Source organism: Anomaloglossus baeobatrachus, chromosome 1 (genome assembly GCF_048569485.1).
Source record: "Anomaloglossus baeobatrachus isolate aAnoBae1 chromosome 1, aAnoBae1.hap1, whole genome shotgun sequence".
NCBI lineage: Eukaryota > Metazoa > Chordata > Amphibia > Anura > Aromobatidae > Anomaloglossus > Anomaloglossus baeobatrachus.
Window position 1 is genome coordinate 584,939,427 of NC_134353.1, and position 23,954 is coordinate 584,963,380.

General features: G+C 45.2%; 1 non-coding gene across 1 annotated transcript; it reads left to right on the top strand.

Annotated features, from left to right (window-relative positions):
- Positions 1-4,268: 4,268 nt before the first annotated feature.
- TRNAQ-UUG (transfer RNA glutamine (anticodon UUG)) lies at positions 4,269-4,340 on the top strand. The gene has a single exon. It is a non-coding gene; the product is annotated as a tRNA-Gln (tRNA).
- The last annotated feature ends 19,614 nt before the right edge of the window (positions 4,341-23,954 follow it).

Sequence of the window (23,954 nt, forward strand, 5' to 3'; positions counted from 1 at the left end):
AGATAAGATTGTTATTGTGTGGTGCGAATACCTGCAGAAAAAACGCAGCATTTATGCTATGTGTGAACACAGCGTCTGATACATTTTTATCACAATTTTTATCCCCATAAATAATCTGATCACTTTGTTGTTCGCATTGTAACGATTACAGGGACAACAAATATGTCCATGTTATTTGCTGATTTGTGATGTTTATTTTTTTTTTTTTAAAAAAAGCGCAATAAAATTACATTATTCTAGTTTTTTATTTTTAGTAATTTTATTAGAAGAAACAATCTTTTAGTCTCCCTGTAGAATACAGGACACAGATGCTCTGTACTGTATAATGGAGCTCTGTGTCCTGTGTAATCAGAGGCTGCATTGCAAGTTCATATATGTACAATCCTTCCTCTGCCATCATCAAAGCTGGTGGCTCAACAGCTATATCTGCTGTTATGTGTTGGAAAGTTGCTGGTTTTATTCTTAGGGAGTGGTGAAAAATAAAGTTATATTTTTATTTTTTTTTTCTCATTTCTTTATAGTAATTTTCTGGGGACAAAAAAAATCTGACTTTTTTCCTTCACCTACATATAGATGCAGTATACAGTATATCTATCTATATATCTCTGTAGCTGAATATTTTGCTTCTGGCTTCTCTGCCTGCAATACAGAGGTCAAAATTACCAAATCCTACTATGTCTCTCAATACAAGCAGTGGCTCAATGGTAGAGCTGCTGCCTTATGGGCAAAGAACTCACAAACTCATGTGTTCTAGCTCTGTCTGGGAAATCAGAGCTGTGATAAATTAATTTATGTACTGCTCTTCCAGAGTTAATTTATTCACTGTACTGAGTGGGAGGAGCCCGGGACAAGAGCTGGGACTGCGGGAGAGAGACCTCAAATCGGGACAGTCTTGCTGAATCTGTGACGGTTGGACGGTATGCAATTTGTTGTCCAATTTCTCCTGAGTACACAGATACCCCATATGTTGTGGAAAACTACCGTTTGGACACACTTTTAAGCTCTAAAAGGAAAGAGTGACATTTTGGAGGGCAGACTTTCATGGAATGGTCTGCGGGCTTCATGTTGCGTTTGGAGAGCCACTAAGTTGCCTAAACAGTGGAAACCTCCTCACAAGCGACCCCATTTTGGAAACTAGACCCCTCAATGAATGTATCTAGACTTGTGGTGAGCGGCTTGAACCTCCAGGTGCTTCACAGAATTTTACAATGTTAAATCTTGAAAAATGAAAACAAAAAAATTGTACAACAAAAATGATGCTTAAGCCACACATTTTTTTCATTTTCACAAGGTTAACGGGAGAAAGTGGACCCCAAAATTTGTTGTGCAATTTCTCCTCAGTATGCTAATGTTTGGACACACTGTCAAGCACTGAAAGGAAGGAGTGATGTTTTGAAACTCAGACTTTGATGGAATGGTCTGAGGGTGTCATGTTGTGTTTGGAGAGCCCCTGATGTGCCTAAACAGTAGAAACGCCCCACTAGTGACCCTATATTGGAACCAAGTGGTTTCTTGGTATGTAAATTTTATAATGTGGTGGCATACATAAGTTGTATAGAGTGCATCAGGAAGGCATATGTGAGTTGTGTAGAGTATATCAGGTTGGCATATGTGAGTTGTGTAGAGTATATCAGGTTGGCATATGTGAATTGTATAGAATACATCAGGTTGGCATATGTGAGTCAACAAGAGCCAACTAAAAATTTTCATTTTCAGATTTGACTTCAGCAAATCAAAATAACTAAAGCACCACCGGAAGATGTGTATATGATAGGTGGCGTAGATTCAACCCCTTCAGCCCCGGGGCACTTTCCGTTTTTGCGTTTTTGTTTTTTGCTCCCCTTCTTCCGAGAGCCGTAACTTTTTTATTTTTCTGTCAATTGTGCCATATGAGGGCTTGTTTTTTGCGGGACAAGTTGTACTTTTAAATGAAACCATACGTTTTACCATATGGTGTACTGGAAAACAGCAAAAAAATTCCAAGTGTGGAAAAACTGCAAAAAAAGTGTGATGGCACAATAGTTTTTGGGATGTTTTATTCACGGTGTTCACTATATGGTAAAACTGATAAGTGGGTATGATGCCTGAGGTCGGTGCGAGTTTGTAGACACCAAACATGTATAGGTTTACTTTTATCTAAGGGGTTAAAAACAATTCACAAACTTGTCCAATAAAAGTGGCGTACGTTTTGCGCCATTTTCCGAAACCCGTAGAGTTCTCATTTTTTGGGATCTCTGGCTCAGTAATGGCTTATTTTTTGCATCTCGAGCTGACGTTTCTAATGGTACAATTTTTGCGCAGATGCTACGTTTTGATCGCCTGTTATTGCATTTTGCGTAAAACTTGCGGCGACCAAAAAACATAATTTTGGCGTTTGGAATTTTTTTGCCACTACGCCGTTTACCAATCAGATTAATTGATTTTATATTTTGATAGATCGGGCATTTATGAATGTGGCAATACCAAATATGTGTATATTTATTTATTTTTTAACCCTTTAATTTTCAATGGGGGGAAAGAGGGGTGATTTGAACTTTTAGGGTTTTTTTTAAAACTTTTTTTTTACTTTTTTTTTTTTATTTTACTAGTCCCCCTAGGGGGCTATAGCGATCAGCAATCCGATTGCTCTTATCTATCTGCTGATCACAGCTATACAGCTGTAAACAGCAGATACAGTCACTTCCTGTTTCACTCTGCTCCGGGCCGGGTGAACACGAAAGTGAAACGTCATAGCTTCAGGCGTCATCACATGACCCTGTGCTACGATGGCAACCACCGAAAGTCACATGATCACTCACGTGACTTCCGGTGGGGGCGACGGTAAGTGAAAATCTTCACCGCACGTATATACATCTCGCTGCCAGACTTTGGCAGTGAGATGTAAGGGGTTAATGTTGCGGGTGGAATGCGATTCCACTCATAACATGCAGGCACACATGTCAGCTGTTGAAAACAGCTGATATGTGTGCCGATCAACGCCGCCTGCCCGCGGCAGGGGGCGGAGCTTAATGGGACACGCTCCATGACGGATTTATCTGTCCATTGTCGTGAAGGGGTTAATGCACCACGCCAGCGCTGAAACAAAACCCACGCTGGATTGGCGCTTTAAATCAAAGCCCCCTGTCATATACTCACGTATCGGTGGCTCACTTTTTATCGACGCTGCTCTGGTCTCGCCATCTTGTGACTGTAACTTCTGACTGACTGGAAGTCAGAAGTTACGTCACAAGCTCCCAAAGCATCTCTATGAGATCCAGAATAGGGCCAGAACGAGGTTCTCATAGAGATATATTGAGTTGTGAGCTTCGATGCGCTCCATGAAACATTATCTTAACCGGTAGGTCACAAATTGCCGGAGACCATTCTGAGCAGCGGCAATAGAAGGTGAAGCCTCTAGAAGGTGAGTATAAGATAGGGGACTTACTTCTTATGTCAGGTTACATAGATAAATTGTATCAGTACATCATGCTAGAAGGGGTTAATGATCGGCATGGTGGCTTGTCCTATTACCTTACAATGTGGCATTCTGGCTTTACATGTTACCACAATTAACATTTTGATGTTCTCCATGTATTTGCAGAAGTTTCCTCTAACTTAGACCTCATTCAGGCATCGGCATACATGCGCTATCAGTATTTTTCACAAATAGAACTGTCACGATTCTAATGAGGTGACTGGGATTCGGGACTCCTAAACTGGCCGTCAAGCTAGGGGAGCCCCTAACCGTCCCTTATCCCAGAGGAACGCCTGATGATGGCGAGGTCTGGAGTAAAAAATGGAAGACATACATCAGTTGATGGATGGTAAAATGGAAACGGATGAGTGAATGTAGCCTACTCCAGATTTCTAAGTACTCTCAGAAATTGCTGAGACCACATTGAAAATGTACTGAGTGACAGAAATACTTTAACAGCAGTGAGGGTTTTTGTTGCATCAGAGCTTGTAAACTTGTTTATAGTTTGCAAAATATATTATTGTATATATGTAATTTACTTTACTTTATTATTGTAGGCATTAGATCCTAATATTATGTTAGTTATCTATTCAATACTTCGTGAACAGCTATATTGTTATATGGATATTTGGGATCGCTTTGATAACACCTTATATAGAGAAATTTTACGTCACAGGTGACTTGGAATAGCATGTTCAGATCTATAATTTGTGACTTTTGCTGCTCCACCCAATACCAAACCTGTTGTTCAAAGTTGTAATTAGAGAAGATTAGTAAATGTTGTAAAAATATATTTTATGGGGTTAATATAATAGGTTCCATGGTGTAATGGTTAGCACTCTGGACTTTGAATCCAGCGATCCGAGTTCAAATCTCGGTGGAACCTTTCTTTTTGACCTTGTTGGCAGATACTGGCATAAAGAACGATTTTGTAATTCATTTTAACTTTATGGTAAAAGTTAATTAGGCAAACAAAATTTATTCTGCTTTACATTTTCCCTCATAAATGGTTCCTTTCAGAACAATGGACCAACACATTTGCAAAAAAACATATGAGCACAACAAATGCTGGTGTATTGTTCCAATGCACATTTTCCAGAATAGCAGATTGCATTGTCAGCCTTCCACACAAGCAAGCATCTTTTGTTTTCTATTAGGCTAAATATATTTTTACAACATGACGTGAATTAATGTCCTGGAAATGGATCCACATGTGTGGATCTGAGCTCTTACCACATGTTACTGATGTCAGCTATATTACATAACCCGCATGTCATGCTATGATCGGGTTTCCACCAGGGATACGGGAATCCCCATGAGCACAGCAACAAATACGGGTACACCAGGGACACGATACAACAGTGGGCTTTGGCGCTAGGGAGAGGGGAGCTTGATTATCTCCTGCATTCAAATGAGGCTATATCCTGCACTCCCTAACATCCCTATATAGGCCCCATTGCCGATCACGTACCTAGGCCCTCACTTGCCCTGAACTCACCCTGGGTAGTGAGAAGGCCGGTGAGAGCACTAGTCTCACTACTGCAGTAATAAAACCTAAGGGAAGGTACACAGGGGAAAATTGACAAAAGGCTATAACTAAACTAAAAGGCTGCATCCAGACATCAAGGCTACAGGCAAACCAGCTCAAAAAACAGCAAAGCTTCAGCGTCTCCTAAAAGCTTCCTTGCCCTAATGTGTCAGAACAGAATGAATTTTCTATTTCTGGCATCAGGTGATGGATCATGTGATTTAATTAAAGGAGATGGGAGTGGTCACCAACAGAAAGCAAATACATTTAATATATATAGAGCCTCACAAGTTAATGTGGAGCTCAGATCCCAGAACCATCACAAGTGACAGTACCTGCTTTTTTCGAGGGGCCTCAGTACCTTCAAGACCGGACTTATCCAGATTTGACCTATGGAAGGAATGCCCCGTTCCCTGCCATTGTCACATGGCGTAGCCATTAATGCAATCTGGAGATGAGGAGATGATTGTAATATGTGCCGCCCCCGCGACAGCCGACGGGCTGCTTGGATTCGGATCCGCAGTGGCTCGAGGGGTCTCCGGACCCGAGGCGGGGTCGCGCGGCCGCTCGAAATGAAAAAGGGGGAAAAAATATTTACAAAAGGGGGTGAAAGGATTGGATAGTGTTCGTGAAGCCACCCACGAGTCGTGGTAAAGCGGGATACCACCGCTGCTGCGTTTGGGAGAGAGTGCCCGGGAACGATGGGATGGCAGCTCGTGATGTTAACCCCTCCGTGGGCACAGGGATAGTGTCACGGGGCTCGGTGATGGGTGGCTGGGGACCCGTCGGTAGTAGAGGGGCACAACGTATTCACACAGTCCAGAGATGCTGACACCGACACGAGGTAAACCAAAGTCCTGAATGCTCTTTAGCCTTTGGGTGAACACGCTGGGTCCATGCCCATTTGGCGTTGCTGGTTGGTCTGAAGCCTTGTCCCATGGCACTGTGTTTACTCTGTGTGGATCCCTTTTGCCTGAAACTACTCGGGTCCCGCTCACCTGCGTGGCTAGCAGGGTGAGCTTGCTCTCAGGGTTCACGCTTGGGATTTTCTGGATGGATTTGGGAAGTCCTATCCCCCTCGTTGCGCTAGCACCCCGATTTTGGAGCGGGTGGAGAACGGTTCGTGAAGATTCCGTCCTTGGGTGAATTACTGGGCTGCATAAAGCTCCTTCCTAGCCTAGGGTCCGCGTACCCCGCCATGCCCTGGCCCCTGTCCGGTTGTAGCACAAGGCCGACGATCTGCCCTCCGTGGCAGTACCGTGCCCCCTGTTACTACCCCCTGCAACCGGGGTTCCAGCTCCTTCCAGGTCAGGCCAACGTCTGGGACGGGTACAGGAGCCCAGCTTTGCAGCGTTACCTTTTCCTGTCACGGCTCACTGACACTTCTGGCCCTCCTTCTACCATCCCCCCATCTGGGTGGCCCTATTCCCCTCAGGCCGCCCAATGTGTGTCTGGTTGGTGTGGTGAAGAGTGTTCCTCAGGATTTGTGTATACCTGTTCTTAGCAACACCAAAGGGACAGGACCCGTAACCAAGGAGGAGCGGGTACCATGCAGAAGGGCAGATTGTACGGCACCCTTGTGATGACCTGATAGGCCAGGGCGTCACAAATAACGTAGGCGCCTGAGACACAACACATTTCCTGAGTGAGGACCTGTGGAAAATGTTATGATTACTCAATACTGGGGTTAGCTCCAATCAAGAAGCTGTAGGGTTAATCATGTCTGCTACTCTATAAGGACCCAAAAACCTCAAGCCCCGAGCCCCAGATGCACACTTCCATGTCTTTTTAGTGGACAACCAAACATAGTCATTCACACAGTTTTTTAGACCTGAACTTTATTACCATACATGCGTTTGTTAGATGAAAGTGATCCCCTTGAAGGTCCAACAACAGACTTCTTGTGCCATCTAAACCTTGCCCTCAGGAACAGGACACTCAGTGGGAATGCCCACCCCCGTCGACCACCTCTCCTGGGGGGACACTGGGGCCTAGCAATAACCTATAAAGAGGGTAAGATATTGCCCCTTCTCTCTGGCAGCACTTTGGCCACCTTGGCCTGGAAAGAAGGAGTACTAAAGGAAATGCACACACCCAGGTAATCTCCCTCTACACAACCTGGGGGATGTGGCTTTTTATCAGATGTTACATGCTTAGGAACAGATGAAGTAACCCCAATATAATGACCAATATAATGACTCTTAAGACCACAATAAAAGCATGTCCCTTCCCACGGCGAACCACAAGTGACCTAGTGGCATTTCTAGTTAGATTTTCAGTCTAGCTGTCCAGACATGCATGTTTTTAACCCAGATAGGGGAATTTCAAGTTAGGTTCCCGGTTTACAGAGATATACCTTGTCGTGGTGACTGGGTTTACATGCATTGTCCAATACATAAACTAAATATTTCTTTTTTTCATATATTCCTATAACAGTAATGCAAAACCAGAGTTCCCTTATACATTGTGGCTTTTTAGTGTGCAGCTGTATACATCTTGTAGTTACTATGTTTTTTCAGCTAGCACCTATTCACACTTGCTGGATGTGTGGGTCAGTTTGTTTTTTTTAAATATTTGTAGTGAATCTCTTTCTGATTGAGCACTCCGCCCTATAACCAGGCTGTCTTCGTATCTTTTATAGCAGGAGTCTAGCTGCCCAGACATGGATGTTTTTAACCCAGATAGTGGTATTTTAAGTTAGGTTCCTGATTTACAGAGATATACATTGCCGTGGTCACTGGACTTAAATCCCTAGGGAGAAAAACAATGGGCAGAATAACCATAGATCTTTCCCTGAGGCATCTATCAACGCCGGTAGCAAGGGCCACGGTGGCCTCCTATGACTCTGGAATAGCATATTGAGTCAGAGAGTCTCTAAGCCTACCTCATAATCCCTGACAGAAATTACTCAGGATCATTCCTCTGGGTGTCAGTGGTCCATTTCCAAAACTCCAAACAATAATCCTCAGCCGGCCGTGCCCCCTGCTGGAGTCAATGGTGTTCAAACTCAAGCAAGGGAGACACAATCAGGGTTGTCATACACAAGGGCGAAAGCCACGAAAATCTCATCCACTGACCATAACGATTGTGAATTAGTCGGCACAGAGAAGGCCCAGGACTGGGGATCTCCCTGCAACAGGGAGACAATAATCCTCACTCACTATACCTCACTCCCTTAGGAAGGACTGCATATGTGAAGTCCACCAGCAACGGTCGCCCCAGGGACATCACACCACCTGCAGGGATGCCTCCGGGTCTTCTTTTGGGTAAATCAGCAACAGGTATGTCAGTTTTGTATGATTTGTGTCGTGACGCCACTCATGGTTTGCGGTCAGGGATATGGGTGACCGCCACTGCAGGTTTAACGAGCGTCTGGGGCTGATGGAGTCTGCAGTCTGATGGTATGGCCTCCCGTGAGTGAGGCTGGCCCCGGGCGCTCGGGGGTGTGGAACAACAGGTCCCAGCATAACTCAGTCTCAGTCCGGAAAGTATTTCAACTGCTCTTTACTCACTTTTTGATGTTTCTGTGAGGTAATCCGGGCGATGCTGAGATTAAACCAGGTGGAACCAGGAACTCCTTCAGGCCGATCTGAGGGTAACTATTAACTCGCCTTCCTATCACTTCTTGTTTCGGATCACCCCTGACTTGAAGTACCGTGGGGTCTATCCAGGGAAGTCGCTACTGCCTTTTCTCTCCTTTTTGGCCCGTTTGCCGCCAGCGTGGACCTGGTGAGATGGTTTCTGGCTCTGTCTCCTTATGGGTCCCTGCGTTGCTGCTGAGGCTCGGACTAAAGGGGGCTTTACACGCTATAATATCGTTAATGTTTTATCGTCGGGGTCACGTTGTTAGTGACGCACATCCGGCGTCATTAACGATATTGCAGCGTGTGACACCAGCGACCTTAAGTGACCTCAAAAATGGTGAAAATCGTTTACCATGGAGAGGTCGTCCCAAAACCAAAAATCGGTAATGGTTGATTATCGATGTTGTTCGTCGCCCCTGCGGCAGCACACATCGCTGTGTGTGACACTGCAGGAGCGAGGAACGTCTCCTTACCTGCCGCTGGCCGAAATGCGGAAGAAAGGAGGTGTGCGGGATGTTACGTCCCGCTCATCTACGCCCCTCCGCTTTTATTGGCCGGCCGCTTAGTGACGTCGCGGTGACGTCGCTGTGATGCCGAACGTCCCTCCCCCTTGAAGGAGGGATTGTTCGGCAGTCACAGCGACACCGCCGACCAGGTAAGTGCGTGTGACGCTGCCGTAGCGATAATGTTCGCTGCGGCAGCGATAACACGAAATCGCATGCACGACGGGGGCGGGTGCTTTTGCGTATGATATCGCTAGCAATTGCTAGCAATATCGTAGAGTGTAAAGCCCGCTTAAGTGTGGTTGGTGAGGTATCTCTAGTCCCCTCATCGGCAAGTTTTAGCAGCTAGTTAAACTTGAGGCTACTCTAGGGACCTGTTCCCCATGCGTGCCTAGTCACCAGCAGTCCCCGTACTCGACCACCTCTCTACAGGTGTCTTTCAGACTGACTAACAGGTAACTGTTCTCCCCTGCTAACAGCTACTACACGTGTAGGGTCTCACTAGTGTCTCCACGCGCTTGCGTCTCCTAGCAACCGCTGCGCTCCACTAGCAGACTGGCTCACTCCTCCTACTTTCCTTACAGCTTCTGCATCTTAGCTTCCAGCCCCTACACTACACCTCTTGATAAGAATTGAAGGCCAGACCCCTCTAGGGACTGCCCAAGGGTCCCATCTAATGTTGTTGGAGACCTGGTTGCTATGTGTCTGTGCGTACACACCTCATTCTGGCCTTTGGAATTACCTGGGAGCACTGTCCCTGCATGAGTACAGTACTCAGTGGTGCCTGACCAGGTCAGGGGCGCCACACATAGATTGAAGTATAATTTGTGAGCTCCCCAAAAGACCATAAATTTGTCCCTACCCCAGAAAACCTGTCTGAGAAGGCTATCTTGGGGTCCGGCAGAGTCTGGGCATGAGCTGAGATCAGCAGACCCGCAATTTGCAGTAGCTGCTGCACGACCTGAGATTGGAGATTCATCACTTTCTGTGATAGACTCTGAATCAGGTGTGCAAAGGCTGCATCCAGATCCATATGGACTGAGGATAAGTTTTTTTTAAGGCCGGTAATAATAGCACGCTGTGACTATCAGGGTTCCACCAGGGATATGGCAACCCCCAATGAGCACTGCAACAAACAAGGGTACATCGGGGAGATGATACATTGATGTGGACCCTGGCACTAGGAAGAGGGGAGCGGGATAACCTTCTGCACTCACCTGAGGCTGTACCCTGCATTCCCTAACGTTCCTATACAGTTTTTCACTCCATCGCTGATCATGTACCTAGGCCCTTGCTTACCCTAAACTCACCCTGGCTAATGAGAAGGTCTCACCAGTGCAGTAATAAAACACAAGGAAAGGTAGACAGACAGGGCAAAATAGACAAAATTATATGACCAAACTAAAAGGCTGCAGGCAACACAACTCAATAAAGAGAACAGAATGAATTTTCTATTTCTGGCATCAGGTGATGGATCATGTGACTATTTAACCGTTTTTCGTTTTTTCCTTCACTTCTTCCAAGAGCCATAACTTTTGTTTTTACCATCAATATAGCCATATGACGGTTGTTTTTTGTGGGATGATGAAATCATTAGTTGTACCAAATAGTGTACTGAAAAACGGGAAAAATTCCAAGTGTGGTGAAACTGCAAATAAAAGTTCAATTACACGATTGGTTTTGGGGTCTTTTATTTACCACGTTCACTATATGGTAAAACTGACATGTCAGTATGACGCCTTACATTGGTACGACTTCGTAGATACCAAACATTATGAAATACAAATTCAGAAGTTTGTCCAAAAAAAGAGAAGCTCTTTTGTTGCCATTTTCCAAGACCCGTAGCATTCTCATTTTTTGGAATCTGGGGCTCAGTGATGGCTTATTTTTTGCATCTTGAGCTAACATTTTTTAATTGCACCATTTTTGCGTAGCTGCAACGTTCTGATCGCCTGTCATTGCCCTTTAATGCAATTCTGTAGTGACCAAAAAACGTAATTTTGGCGTTTGGAATTTTATTCTCACTATGCCGTTTAAGATTAATTGATTTTATATTTTGATAAATCGGGCATTTCTGAACATGGCAATATGAAATGTGTATTTTTTTTATTGTTAGGTTTTTTAAATTTGTTAAAACGTTTTTTAAATGATTTTACTAGTCCCCCTAGGGGAATATATATATATATATATATATACAGTTAGGTCCAGAAATATTTGGACAGTGACACAAGTTTTGTTATTTTAGCTGTTTACAAAAACATGTTCAGAAATACAATTATATATATAATATGGGCTGAAAGTGCACACTCCCAGCTGCAATATGAGAGTTTTCACATCCAAATCGGAGAAAGGGTTTAGGAATCATAGCTCTGTAATGCATAGCCTCCTCTTTTTCAAGGGACCAAAAGTAATTGGACAAGGGACTCTAAGGGCTGCAATTAACTCTGAAGGCGTCTCCCTCGTTAACCTGTAATCAATGAAGTAGTTAAAAGGTCTGGGGTTGATTACAGGTGTGTGGTTTTGCATTTGGAAGCTGTTGCTGTGACCAGACAACATGCGGTCTAAGGAACTCTCAATTGAGGTGAAGCAGAACATGCTGAGGCTGAAAAAAAAGAAAAAATCCATCAGAGAGATAGCAGACATGCTTGGAGTAGCAAAATCAACAGTCGGGTACATTCTGAGAAAAAAGGAATTGACTGGTGAGCTTGGGAACTCAAAAAGGCCTGGGCGTCCACGGATGACAACAGTGGTGGATGATCGCCGCATACTTTCTTTGGTGAAGAAGAACCCGTTCACAACATCAACTGAAGTCCAGAACACTCTCAGTGAAGTAGCTGTATCTGTCTCTAAGTCAACAGTAAAGAGAAGACTCCATGAAAGTAAATACAAAGGGTTCACATCTAGATGCAAACCATTCATCAATTCCAAAAATAGACAGGCCAGAGTTAAATTTGCTGAAAAACAGCTCATGAAGCCAGCTCAGTTCTGGAAAAGTATTCTATGGACAGATGAGACAAAGATCAACCTGTAAGAGAATGATGGGAAGAAAAAAGTTTGGAGAAGAAAGGAAACGGCACATGATCCAAGGCACACCACATCCTCTGTAAAACATGGTGGAGGCAACGTGATGGCATGGGCATGCATGGCTTTCAATGGCACTGGGTCACTTGTGTTTATTGATGACATAACAGCAGACAAGAGTAGCCGGATGAATTCTGAAGTGTACAGGGATATACTTTCAGCCCAGATTCAGCCAAATGCCGCAAAGTTGATCGGACGGCGCTTCATAGTACAGATGGACAATGACCCCAAGCATACTGCCAAAGCTGAAAGCTACCCAGGAGTTCATGAGTGCAAAAAAGTGGAACATTCTACAATGGCCAAGTCAATCACCAGATCTTAACCCAATTGAGCATGCATTTCACTTGGTCAAATCCAGACTTAAGACGGAAAGACCCACAAACAAGCAAGACCTGAAGGCTGCGGCTGTAAAGGCCTGGCAAAGCATTAAGAAGGAGGAAACCCAGCGTTTGGTGATGTCCATGGGTTCCAGACTTAAGGCAGTGATTGCTTCCAAAGGATTCGCAACAAAATATTGAAAATAAAAATATTTTGTTTGGGTTTGGTTTATTTGTCCAATTACTTTTGACCTCCTAAAATGTGGAGTGTTTGTAAAGAAATGTGAACAATTCCTACAATTTCTATCAGATATTTTTGTTCAAACCTTCAAATTAAACGTTACAATCTACACTTGAATTCTGTTGTAGAGGTTTCATTTCAAATCCAATGTGGTGGCATGCAGAGCCCAACTCGCGAAAATTGTGTCACTGTCCAAATATTTCTGGACCCAACTATATATATATATATATATATATATGTATATATATATATATATATATATATATATATATGTATATATATATATATATATATATATATATATATATATATATATATATATATATATATATAAACTGCAGTGTCTGATCAGCAGAAATGCAGTGTTCTTGTAAGGCTAGGTTCACATTTCCGTTGTTTTGCATCAGTCACATTCGTTGCTTGATGCTTGTGACTGATGTGTTGTACAACAGATGACAATAATTGGAATTAGAAAGCGGATTCCGTTGTAAAACGAGAGCGAGAGAACGATCAGCTGATCGTTCACAATAGCTCTCATTAGCTGGCCACTGAGAGATCATCTGATCGCTCTCAAAAGCCGGCGGCCGGCTAATGAGAGCGATCAGCTGATCGTTCACAATAGCCGGCCGCAGGCTTTTGAGAGCGATCAGCTGATCTCCCGGCCGCCGGCTTTTGAGAGCGATCAGATGATCTCCCGGCGGCCGGCTATTGTGAACGATCAGCTGATCGCTCTCATTAGCCGGACGCCGGGAGATCAGCTGATCGCTCACAGCAGCCGGCCGCCAGTTGATCAGCTGATCGCTCTCAAAAGCCGGTGGTCGGGAGATCAGCTGATCGCTCACAGCAGCCGGCCACCAGGTGATCAGCTGATCGCTCACAGCAGCCGGCCGTCGGGTAATCAGCTGATCGCTCACAGCAGCCTGCCGCCGAGTGATGAGCTGATCGTTCATAGCAGCCGGCCGCCGGGTGATCAGCTGATCGCTCACAGAAGCCGGCCGCCGGGTGATCAGCTGATCGCTCACAGAAGGCGGCTGCCGGGTGATCAGCTGATCGCTCAGCCGCCGAAAGAGAACATGCGCAGCTAAATCCTAAGGATTCCGCTGCTCAAAAAACGTTACACTCTGCGTTCCTGCCTCCCGACGGTCAGTCATTCCATGACTGATCAGTCGGGCGGAGGATTCAACGCAAGGGCATCAGTCACAATCCGCCGCTCATATAAGTCTATGGTAAACAACGGAATCCGCCAAACGGATTGCGTTGTTTATCAGAGCGGCGGATTGTGACTAATGCAAAACAACGAAAATGTGAACCTAGCCTAAGTGCCGTTGCTCTGTCGGCTTTCACAGGAAGTGAGTCATGGTAGCGTCAGGGGTCATCGGCTGACCCCGTGCTACAATGACACCCCATGATTGCGTCACAGGGCTATAGATGGCAGAGGCGAACTGCGCAATCCCCTGCCGTGACCATTTAAATTGCGCTGTCAGATTTTGACAGCTCAATCTAAGTAGTTTGCACACCCGGGTGGAGCACATTAGATCCACCCACGCCTGTTAGCCACACATGTCTGCTGATCAAATCAGCAAACATGCAGGTATTATGGCAGGCTCACCGCTGGAGCCCCTGGTAATCGGGGGGACACGACCAAGGACGTATATATACATCCAAAGTGAAGGGGTTAAAGGAGATGGGAGTGGTGACAAACTAGATGCACATGGGGTGAATTAACCAGGAGATATTAGCAGGGAAAATTACCTTAACCCTTGCTGCACCAACAGAAAGCAAATAATTTAATATATAGAGCCCCACATGTGGAGCTCAGATCCCAGAGCCGTCACAAATATCACAATGATAGAAGACAATCGTGACATGGCATCTGCCTTTAACCCCTTTACTTACAGTCGTGAATGCTAACTATTTAGATGCCGCTGTCAATCTTTGATACCGGCATTTAAATCTAATGTGTGTCGGAACAATGGCGAAACTGCATTTTTTTAGCATTTCATGGCACTTGACTTTTTTTCTTGGTCTTTAGTACATTCCATGGCAAAATGAATGGTGTTATTCAAAACTACAGGTAGGTTGTCTGGCGAAAAACAAATTAAACATGCCTTAATATTTTTATGTCACCAGAATAATAAAAAAAAGTTATAGCTTTTGGAAGACAAGAAGACAAAAGGAGAAGGGCGGTACGTGCACAATCTGGTGGCTTAGACGTATAGGTACGAAATGACCAGATCATCTTATACTGATCTTGTCTTTATTAAAAAAAATTTGGTTTTAAAAAAAAAAAATCGCTTGCTGTACATATTTTAAATGTTTTTTAACTAGAAATTTTTATTAACTCCTTCACGACCGTGGGCAGTAAAGTTACGTCCTATTTTTACGTGACTTAACGACCTGGGACATAACTTTACTGCCTAAAATTCATTTGATTGCCGTGGCCATAGCAACGGCTTTCAAATGATGTCCCCTGCTGTTTCTTACAGCAGGAAACCTTTGCTTGACCCCAGGGGGGGGGTGGCATTGCCACCTCCCATCGACGATCGTTGTGATTGGCTGTTCAAATCTGTACCACCAACCACATCGATCGCACTGGTTTTGGCTAAAACAATGCCTGAACCAGTGCGATACTGTGATTTTTTGCTATGAGGTGCTGCAGCAGCTGCAGCAGATCATAGTTGGAGCTCAAACATGGCACCCCCCAGTCCCTGCAGCACTGATTGGAGCGATCGTGCTATGACGTGCAATCGCTCCAATCAGCATGCAGTGGGGCGGTCTGATCTGGAGGTGACCGCCCTCCACAGGCTTGTGTTGGTCTGGGAAGCTCTCCCCCAGCATGTCTGCAGCGTGCACTGGCTGGTACTTGTAGTACCACGCCGCTGCTGATGCTGCCGCCGCCGCTGCTGTCCGATCGCCGCTCCTGCTCCATGTGAGTATTGCGCGTTCCCCATAATGGTCCCTACCCGCTCCCATGATGGTCCCTGCACGCTCCCGTGATGCATGCCCCTGCCCCCTGCCGATGTGCCTCCCTGCCGATCTGCCCCTCCCCTCCCCGCAATCTCTATTCTGCTCCCATTCTCCTGCCTCTGCTTCTCCGCTCTCCCCCTCCCCTCTCCATCTGCTCACCCTCCGACGTCCCCTACCTGCCTTCAGGTCATCTGAGGTCTTCACTAGCCTGATCACATCTGCCTCCATCGCTGGGTCCTTCCTGGGTCTTCTGATGAGCTGTCCAACATCCTGCCTGCTGCTCCTTTAAGAAGCTGTCCACTTGCTGCCTTCTATTCCTCCTGCAGTTCCTTTGGTCTGTGATCCTCCTGCTAATCCTCTGGGTACTGTGAGTATAATTATTTTTGTATCCCCTGTCCGTTTTTCTACCTCATCCGTCCGTGCGTCCCGCCAAGCGCTGATCAGTGATGCAGATAACATATCTGCATCTGTGGTCAATTTTCGGCGGGACTTTTTTTTTTCGTCCGTATCTTGCATCATTTTTTTGTATCTCATCCATGTGTGCGTCCTGCAATGGCCGAGCGCTGATCAGGGATGCACACAACGGATCGGCATTCTTGCTCAATTTTTGGCGTGACTTTTTTTTCCGTATCCCCAACTGTGCGTCCTGCAGCGGCCAATCAGTGATGCACAGCGTCTGTGCGTTTGAAAAGTCAAATGGCACTCCTTCTCTTCCAAGCCCTGCTGTGCGCCCAAACAATTACTTTCCACCACATATGAGGTATCTGCGTACTCAGGAAAAATTGCACAATACGTTTTATGGTGCATTTTTTCCTGATACTGTTTTAAAAAAAAAAAAAAAAGCTACCTGGTTGAAGCAAAAATTTTGTGGTAAAAAAAAAATAATATTTTTCATGGTTCAACATTTTCAACTTCTGTGGAGCCCCTGGGGGTACAAGGAGCTCACCAAACATCTAGATAAATTCCTTGAGGGGTCTAGTTCCAAAATGGGGTCATTTGTGTGGGAGCTCCACTGTTTAGGCACCATAGGGGTCTCCAAACGGGACATGGCGTCCGCTAATGATTCCAACCAATTTTGCTGTCAAATGGTGCTCCTTCTCTTCTGATCCCTGGCATGCGCCCAAACAATTACTTTCCACCCCATGTGAGGTATCTGCATACTCAGGAAAAATTGCACAATACGTTTTATGGTGCATTTTTTCCTGATACCCTTGTGGAAAAAAAAAGCTACCTGGTTCAAGTAAGTTTTGTGGTAAAAAAAAATAAATTGTATTCATGGCTCAACATGATCAACTTCTGTGAAGCCCCTTGGGGCTCACTAAACATCTAGATAAATTCCTTGAGGGGTCTAGTTTCCAAAATGGGGTCACTTGTGGGGAAGCTCCATTGTTTAGGCACCTCAGGCGGTCTCCAAATGCAACATTACGTCAGCTAATGATTCCAACCAATTTTGCTGTCAAATGGCGCTCCTTCTCTTCTGAGCCCCGCCATGCGCCTAATCAATTACTTTCCACCACATATGAGGTATCTGCGTACTCAGGAAAAATTGCACAATACGTTTTATGGTGCATTTTTTCCCTCATACCCTTGTGAAAAAAAAGCTACCTGGTTCAATTAACAGTTTTGTAGTAAAAAAAATATATATATATTTTCACGGCTCAACGGTATCAACGTCTGTGAAGCCCTCGGGGGTTCAAAAGGCTCACCAAACATTTAGATAAATTTATTGATGGGTCTAGTTTCCAAAATAGGGTCAATTGTGGGGGAGCTCCATTGTTTAGGCACCTCAAGGTGTCTCCAAACCCGACATGGCAACCGCTAATGAGGCCAGCTAATTTTGCGCTCAAAAATTCGAATGGCACTCCTTCTCTTCACAGCCCTTCTGTGTGCCCATGCAATTGATTTTTACCACATATGGGGTATCATCGTACTCAGGAAAAAATGCACAATACATTTTTTTCCTGATACCCTTGTGAAAAAAAAAGCTTCATCAAAACCATAAATAATATAATCAAAGAGAATCAACTATAACAAACCAAAGAAAAAACCTCTAAAACATCACGTTTATTATTTCCAGTTAAAATAGCCATCTATCAATATAGACCCAAGGGCCATACCCATTTGTGAAGTCACAGACAAATGTCGTGAAGTGCATAAAAGCTAGGTGAGGTTCTGGATGGGCAGTGAGCAATAGAGTATGCGATAGTGTCGCTTCTATTTAAGGCACTGTCATGTTAAATAAATATCACGATGTTCAGGATGAAGGGCCTGATGTTCCCTAAAGCTGATTCATTCCTGACAACGGAGGTTTAGTTCACCTTTATGTTTTGGGTGCCCCCCTTCCTCGGCGGCAGACCCTGTCGCTATCACATAACCTAAACCACCACCAAGTGCAATGTGCTGAGATTTGTATACAGTCATATGTCAGTAACGTTATTATCCATGGTCAGACCCTAGTCCCACACAAGATATGTCAATCCCCAATTGCGCAGACTACCATCTGGCTATAGTGTATAGGGGATACGTATGATTAGGATCCTAACCCACATATATAGATTATAGGCCTAAAGGTCCCAGTACTTATCTGCTAGGACTGATGTTGATCCCGACGCGTTTCTCCCCGGCGTGCCGGGGTTCATCAGGGGATGTATAGAAAGCAAAATGTGTTCAATTGATTAGGCAATCAATCTCATCATCCTCTTGTTTGCCCTCAAAACAGGTAAATAGACCTGTGTAGCTGTATTGGGGTCCAGCTGATGTTCCAGATCCCCATGCCACTTGCAGACTGCGTAGCAATTCGTCCTTCCAGATCACACAATGTGCGATCATGGAGGCCCTGTCAGCAGTAGATATCTGCAGTGGCAGCGTGTTGCCGTTCCAGTGGCTGTGTAATAGTATGGTGCATTTTTTCCTGATAGCCTTGTGAAAAAAAGCTACCTAGTTGAAGCAACAGTTTTGTGGTAAAAATTTTTTTTTTCTTTTCATGGCTCAATGTTATAAACTTCTGTGAAGCCCTCAAAGTGCTCACCAAACATCTAGAAAATTATTTGAGGGCTCTAGTTTCCAAAATGGGGTAACTTGTGGGGGAGCTCTATTGTTTAGGCACCCCAGGGGGTCTTCAAACCCGACATGGTGTCCGCTAATGAGTGCAGCTAATTTTGCGTTCAAAAATTCAAATGGCGCGCCTTCCCTTTCGAGCTCTGCCGTGCGCCCAATTGAGTTTTACCACATATGAGGTACCAGCGTACTCAGGAGAAATTGCATAATAAATTGTATGGTGCATTTTCTCTTTTCTCCCTTGTGAAAATGCAAAATTTTATGGCTAAAGTAACATTTTTGTGTTAATGAGTAAAATTTTCATTTTTTCCTTCCACATATTGCTTTGGTTCCTGTGAAACACCTGAAGGGTTAATAAACTTCTTAGATGTGGTTTTGAGCAGTGTGAGGGGTGCAGTTTTTAAAATGGGGTCACTTTTGGGTATTTTCTGTCACCTAAGCCCCTCAGTCACTTCAAATGTGATGTGGTCCCTAAAAAATGATTTTGTAAATTTTGTTGAAAAAATCAGAAATTGACGATGAACTTTGACCCCTTCTAACTTCCTAACGAAAAAAAAATTTGTTTCGAAAATTGCGCTGATGTAAAGTAGACAGGTGGGAAATTTTATTTAGTAACTATTTTGTGTGACATAATTCTCGGATTTATGGGCATAAATTTTCAAAGTTTGAAAATTGCGAAATTTTCCAAAATTTCCGAAATTTTCACAAATAAACGCAAATAATATCGGCCTAAATTTACCACTGTCATGAAGTACGATTTGTCACAAAAAACAATGTCAGAATCGCCAGGATCCGTTGAAGCGTTCCAGAGTTATAACCTGTCAAAGTGACACTGGTCAGAATTGCAAAAAATGTCCCGGTCATTAGGGTGTTTTAGTGGCCGGGGGTGAAAGGGTTAAAGTTTAGTAATAACAGACATGTGCGCATTACAAATGCATCCAAATAGTACATTAATCAAAATGAGCATACAAAACAAATGTAAAAGTTATAATCAGTGAATTGTAACAATTATAACAATAACAAAGGCGACGCACAATTAAGACATACAATGACAAGACGGGAAGGGTGGGTTGATGGGGGAGAGGGCGGGGAAAAAGATGGGGGAAAAGTTGGAAGATAAATGTAAGTTCAGTAAACCTTAACCCTATAGGCCCTCATCAGCTGCAAAGTAATCCCAGGGCGCCCAAACTGCCAAGAAACAGTCCATTGAGGCATTTAGGAGCGCGGGAAGGTGTTCCATCCTCCTGACATCTAGTATTCTACTCTTGAGGTTCTGGAGGGACGGAGCCCTCGTCTGTCTCCAACAACATGCAATCAGGCACCAGGCTGCTGTAAGGATGTGATGCTGTAATTTGGAGGCCAATTTGCCCATGCCCCTGATACCCAGTCCCAAAAGGTAAACTAGTGGATCGAGGTCTAACACTACATATAAGACCTTGTTTATCAGGACTTTAACTGCTCCCAGAGGGTACTATTTTCGGGCAGGACCAGAAGATGTGTGGCAGGGTCCCCGTACCCCCCCGCACCTCCAACAAGAAGCGGGGATAGAAGTATCCAGCCCATGAAGGAAGTCCGGCGTGTGGTACCAAAACATCAAAATTTTATAAATATTTTCCTTGCACAAAGTGCATATTGATGTCCTGGTGGCACTCCTCCAAATGGCGGACCACACCCAGGGGGAAATCCGTCTACCCAGGGAGGACTCCCATTTCTGCATATAAGAAAAAACCCCATCAGACCCACCCTGCATATCAGAGATCAGTCTATAGATTTCAGAGATCAAGCCCTTGGTATCTGTGCCCCTCCTACAGATCTTCTCAAATTCCGTAGGTATTTAAGCACCCGCTCGACCATACAGAGTGCTGACCAGGTCTCTGACCTGCAAATACTGATAGAACTCACAGTTAGTAAGTGAAAAATTGGGTTTAAGAAAATCCAAAGAGTGGATCTGCAATGTGTTCCTGTCAATAATATCTGCAAATCTAAACAAGCCAGCCCTAAGCCAGGGGTGCACCATAGTGGATTCTAGACTACTCGGGAGCATTAGTTGGTATATGAAGAACACCAAGGGAGAGCAGGGAGACGTTAGGGCGAATCTATGTGTGTAGGAGAGCCATAAATCCCTAGTAAACTGCTTGGGGCCCAAGAGAGGAGGGAAGGAGTCACACTGAGCTGGTGGCCATAAGAGGGAGTTGGGGTGTTTTGGGACAAACCAGAGTTTCTCTATTTCAGTCCACTTGTTATAGGCCAAAGGGAAACCCAACAGGGGGATCTTCCTTAGGTGAGTAGCCAAGTAGTACCTAATGACATCTGGGATGGACAACCCCCCCTAAGCCTGTGGGCCGTCAGGACTGCCATGGCCACCATATGTCGCTTATTGCACCAAATGAACCGTATGATAGCTGCCTGAAGAGCTTTCAACTCCTTCAATGGTATCTTAATTGGGAGGGTTTCGAAAAAATATAATAATTTATGTAGTAGACTCATTTTCACCGCTGCCATCCGACCCATCCAGGAGAGGGGGAGAGGTGACCACTTGTTCAGGAGAGCCCTCAGTTCTCTAAAGAGAGGAGGAAAGTTAGATTTATAGAGGATATCATAAGAAGTCACGTTAACCCCCAAATATTTAAGTGTGTTCGTCTTCCATCTAAATGTAAAGTTTAGGCACAAGTAGTCCAACACCTTGGGGGCAAGGTTCAACGGCATGGCCTCTGTTTTGCTTGAGTTAACATTGTAACCTGATAAACTCCCATACTCCTTCAAGGTACGCATCAGGTTCGGAAGAGACACATGAAGGTTGGTGAGAGTTAAGAGGACATCGTTCGCGAACAGAGAGATCTTTAATGATTTGCTCCCAATCAAAACCCTCGAGATGTCAGGATTGCGCCAAACCGCCGCCGCTAAGGGCTCAATGCACAATGCGAAGAGGAGGGGAGACAAAGGGCATCCCTGCCTCGTGCAATTCGAGATGACAAAGGATTTAGAGGTACATAAAGGGAGCTTAATTGATGCCGTTGGATGACTATATAGAAATTTTAGAGCTTGCATAAAGCCACCTGAGACCCCAAAGACCCTCGGCGTCTTAAAAAAAAGGCCAGGAAAGGCAGTCAAACACCATTTCCGCATCCAGGCTCAACACCAACATCTGCTGATTCCTCCGATTCGAGACATCCACCAAGTCCATGGCTCTCCTGGTGTTATCCCCCCCTGGCGGCAAGGAATAAATCCCACCTGATCCTTATGTACGAGTTGGGGTAACCAGTGATTGAGTCTAGATGCTAATAGCTTGGTGAAAATCTTCAAATCGGAGTTCAAAAGGGCTATTGCTCTGTGATTAGCACAGTCAAGAAGGTCCCTAGGTGACTTAGGGAGAAGGATTAGGTGAGAATGGAGCATGGTTGGGGGAATAGAGGCGCCCTGTAGAAAGTAATTAAATAAGGCTGAAATGTGGGGAAGGAGCTCTCTGGCAAATGATCTGTAATATAAATACGTCAGATCGTCTGGATCGGGGGATTTCCCAGAGGGCAAAGACTCCAGGACCTTCTCCTGCCTCGTCAAGGGCATCAACCGCCTCCTGGCTCAAGATTGGAGAAGTAATCCTCGATTGCCATGTCTCCACAGGAACCCGCAGCAGAAAAATCCCGTAGGTTATACAGCTTATTGTAGTAATTGTAAAATATATCTGCTATGGAGGAAGGGTGGTAATGAATAACACCCCCTTCATCCCACAGTGCCTGGGGGCAGGAAGATGTAGAACGTTTCATGAGTTGGCGAGCGAGAAGAGTGTGAGCCCTATTGCCTCTTTCGTAATATTTCTGTTTGGTGAAGGAGCCTCTCAGCTCTCCCTATTGCCAAATCTTTCAGCTTTTCCCTGAGTTTAATAACTTTTACGCAGGATGATCAAGGAGAGGGACAATGAGAGCTCTCTTTCCAGATGCTTAAGCTGGGCCTTCAAAGAGTCCCGTTGGGCCGCAGCATTCCTCTTAGCCCTGGCACCCTCCCTGATACAGTGACCCCTTATTACAGCCTTATGGGCTTCCCATAGGGTGGCCAGTGAAGAGACCGAGCCCATATTCAGTTGGAAATATTCCACAAGATGTTTTTGCAAGGAGGCTTTAATGACTCGGTCCTTAAGCAAGGACTCATTCAGGCACCAATGGTAAGGTTTAGGTTGAGAGTTGTCCTTTTTAAGATCCATGATCAGGGGGGAATGGTCCGACCACGTAATGGAGCCCATCTCCACCCTCTCGAGACGCCCCAGCAGCTGTAAATTTATGAAAAAATAATCGATTCTAGTGTGGGTCTGATGAGCCTGAGAGTAAAAGGAGAAGGTCCTCTCGCCAGGGTGATCCACCTTCCATGCATGAAAAAGTGCCTAATGATCCGTCGGAATTCCTGTGACATTTTCTTCATACCATCGGAGGGTGGATGTCCCCCAACTGAGAACCTGACAGAAATCTCCGAAAACGGAATATTGAAATCGCCACCCTACAACGTGGCAGCGGGTGGGAGCCCTCCGATCAGGGAGAAGACCCCCCTCAGGAAGCGTATCTGACTGTAGTTTGGGGCGTGGATATTAGACAAGATATAAGGAGAGCCCCCCAGGAGAGCCTCCAAAATTATGTATCTGCCTCCAGGGTCACCGGGTACCGGTAACTTGTATAGGTCTGTTGGAGGATACTAATATCGCCACCCCCCCTTCTTGGAGTTTGAGTATGCCGAGTACTGCTTGGGGAAGTGGTGGGCCGCAAATTTAAATGAGCCCAACTTATCAAAATGTGTTTCTTGGGACTTCCGGGAGGCGGAGCTACGAGGTAGCTGCTTTTATCATGAGCTCCTGCAGCAGCCTAGGCCAAAAACGTTATCCAGGCTCATCCTAACATCTAAAGGCTGCAGGGATAAGGCCAGGACAAGGGGCGCACATCAGACCCGGCTCTCCTGATACTCCGGAGGTGAAAGGTGTATGCTGCACCACAAAGAAAGGAGTGCTCTGACACAAAGCACCAGGCTGCAGGCTGTAGGCTGTGCTGCACAGAGGAACGCTGCCCATCCTCCCTGCTCCCCCTGCAGCTGTGCCACTGCAAACGGAAAGCACCCGGGACCTGGTAAGAGAGGGGTTAAATATCGGGCACTAACATCCATAAGGAGACAGGGAAGGGGACTGAAGTGCTTCCAGCGGCAGCCATAGTTTTCAGTGAACTCTCACACACTCCCCTCCCTGC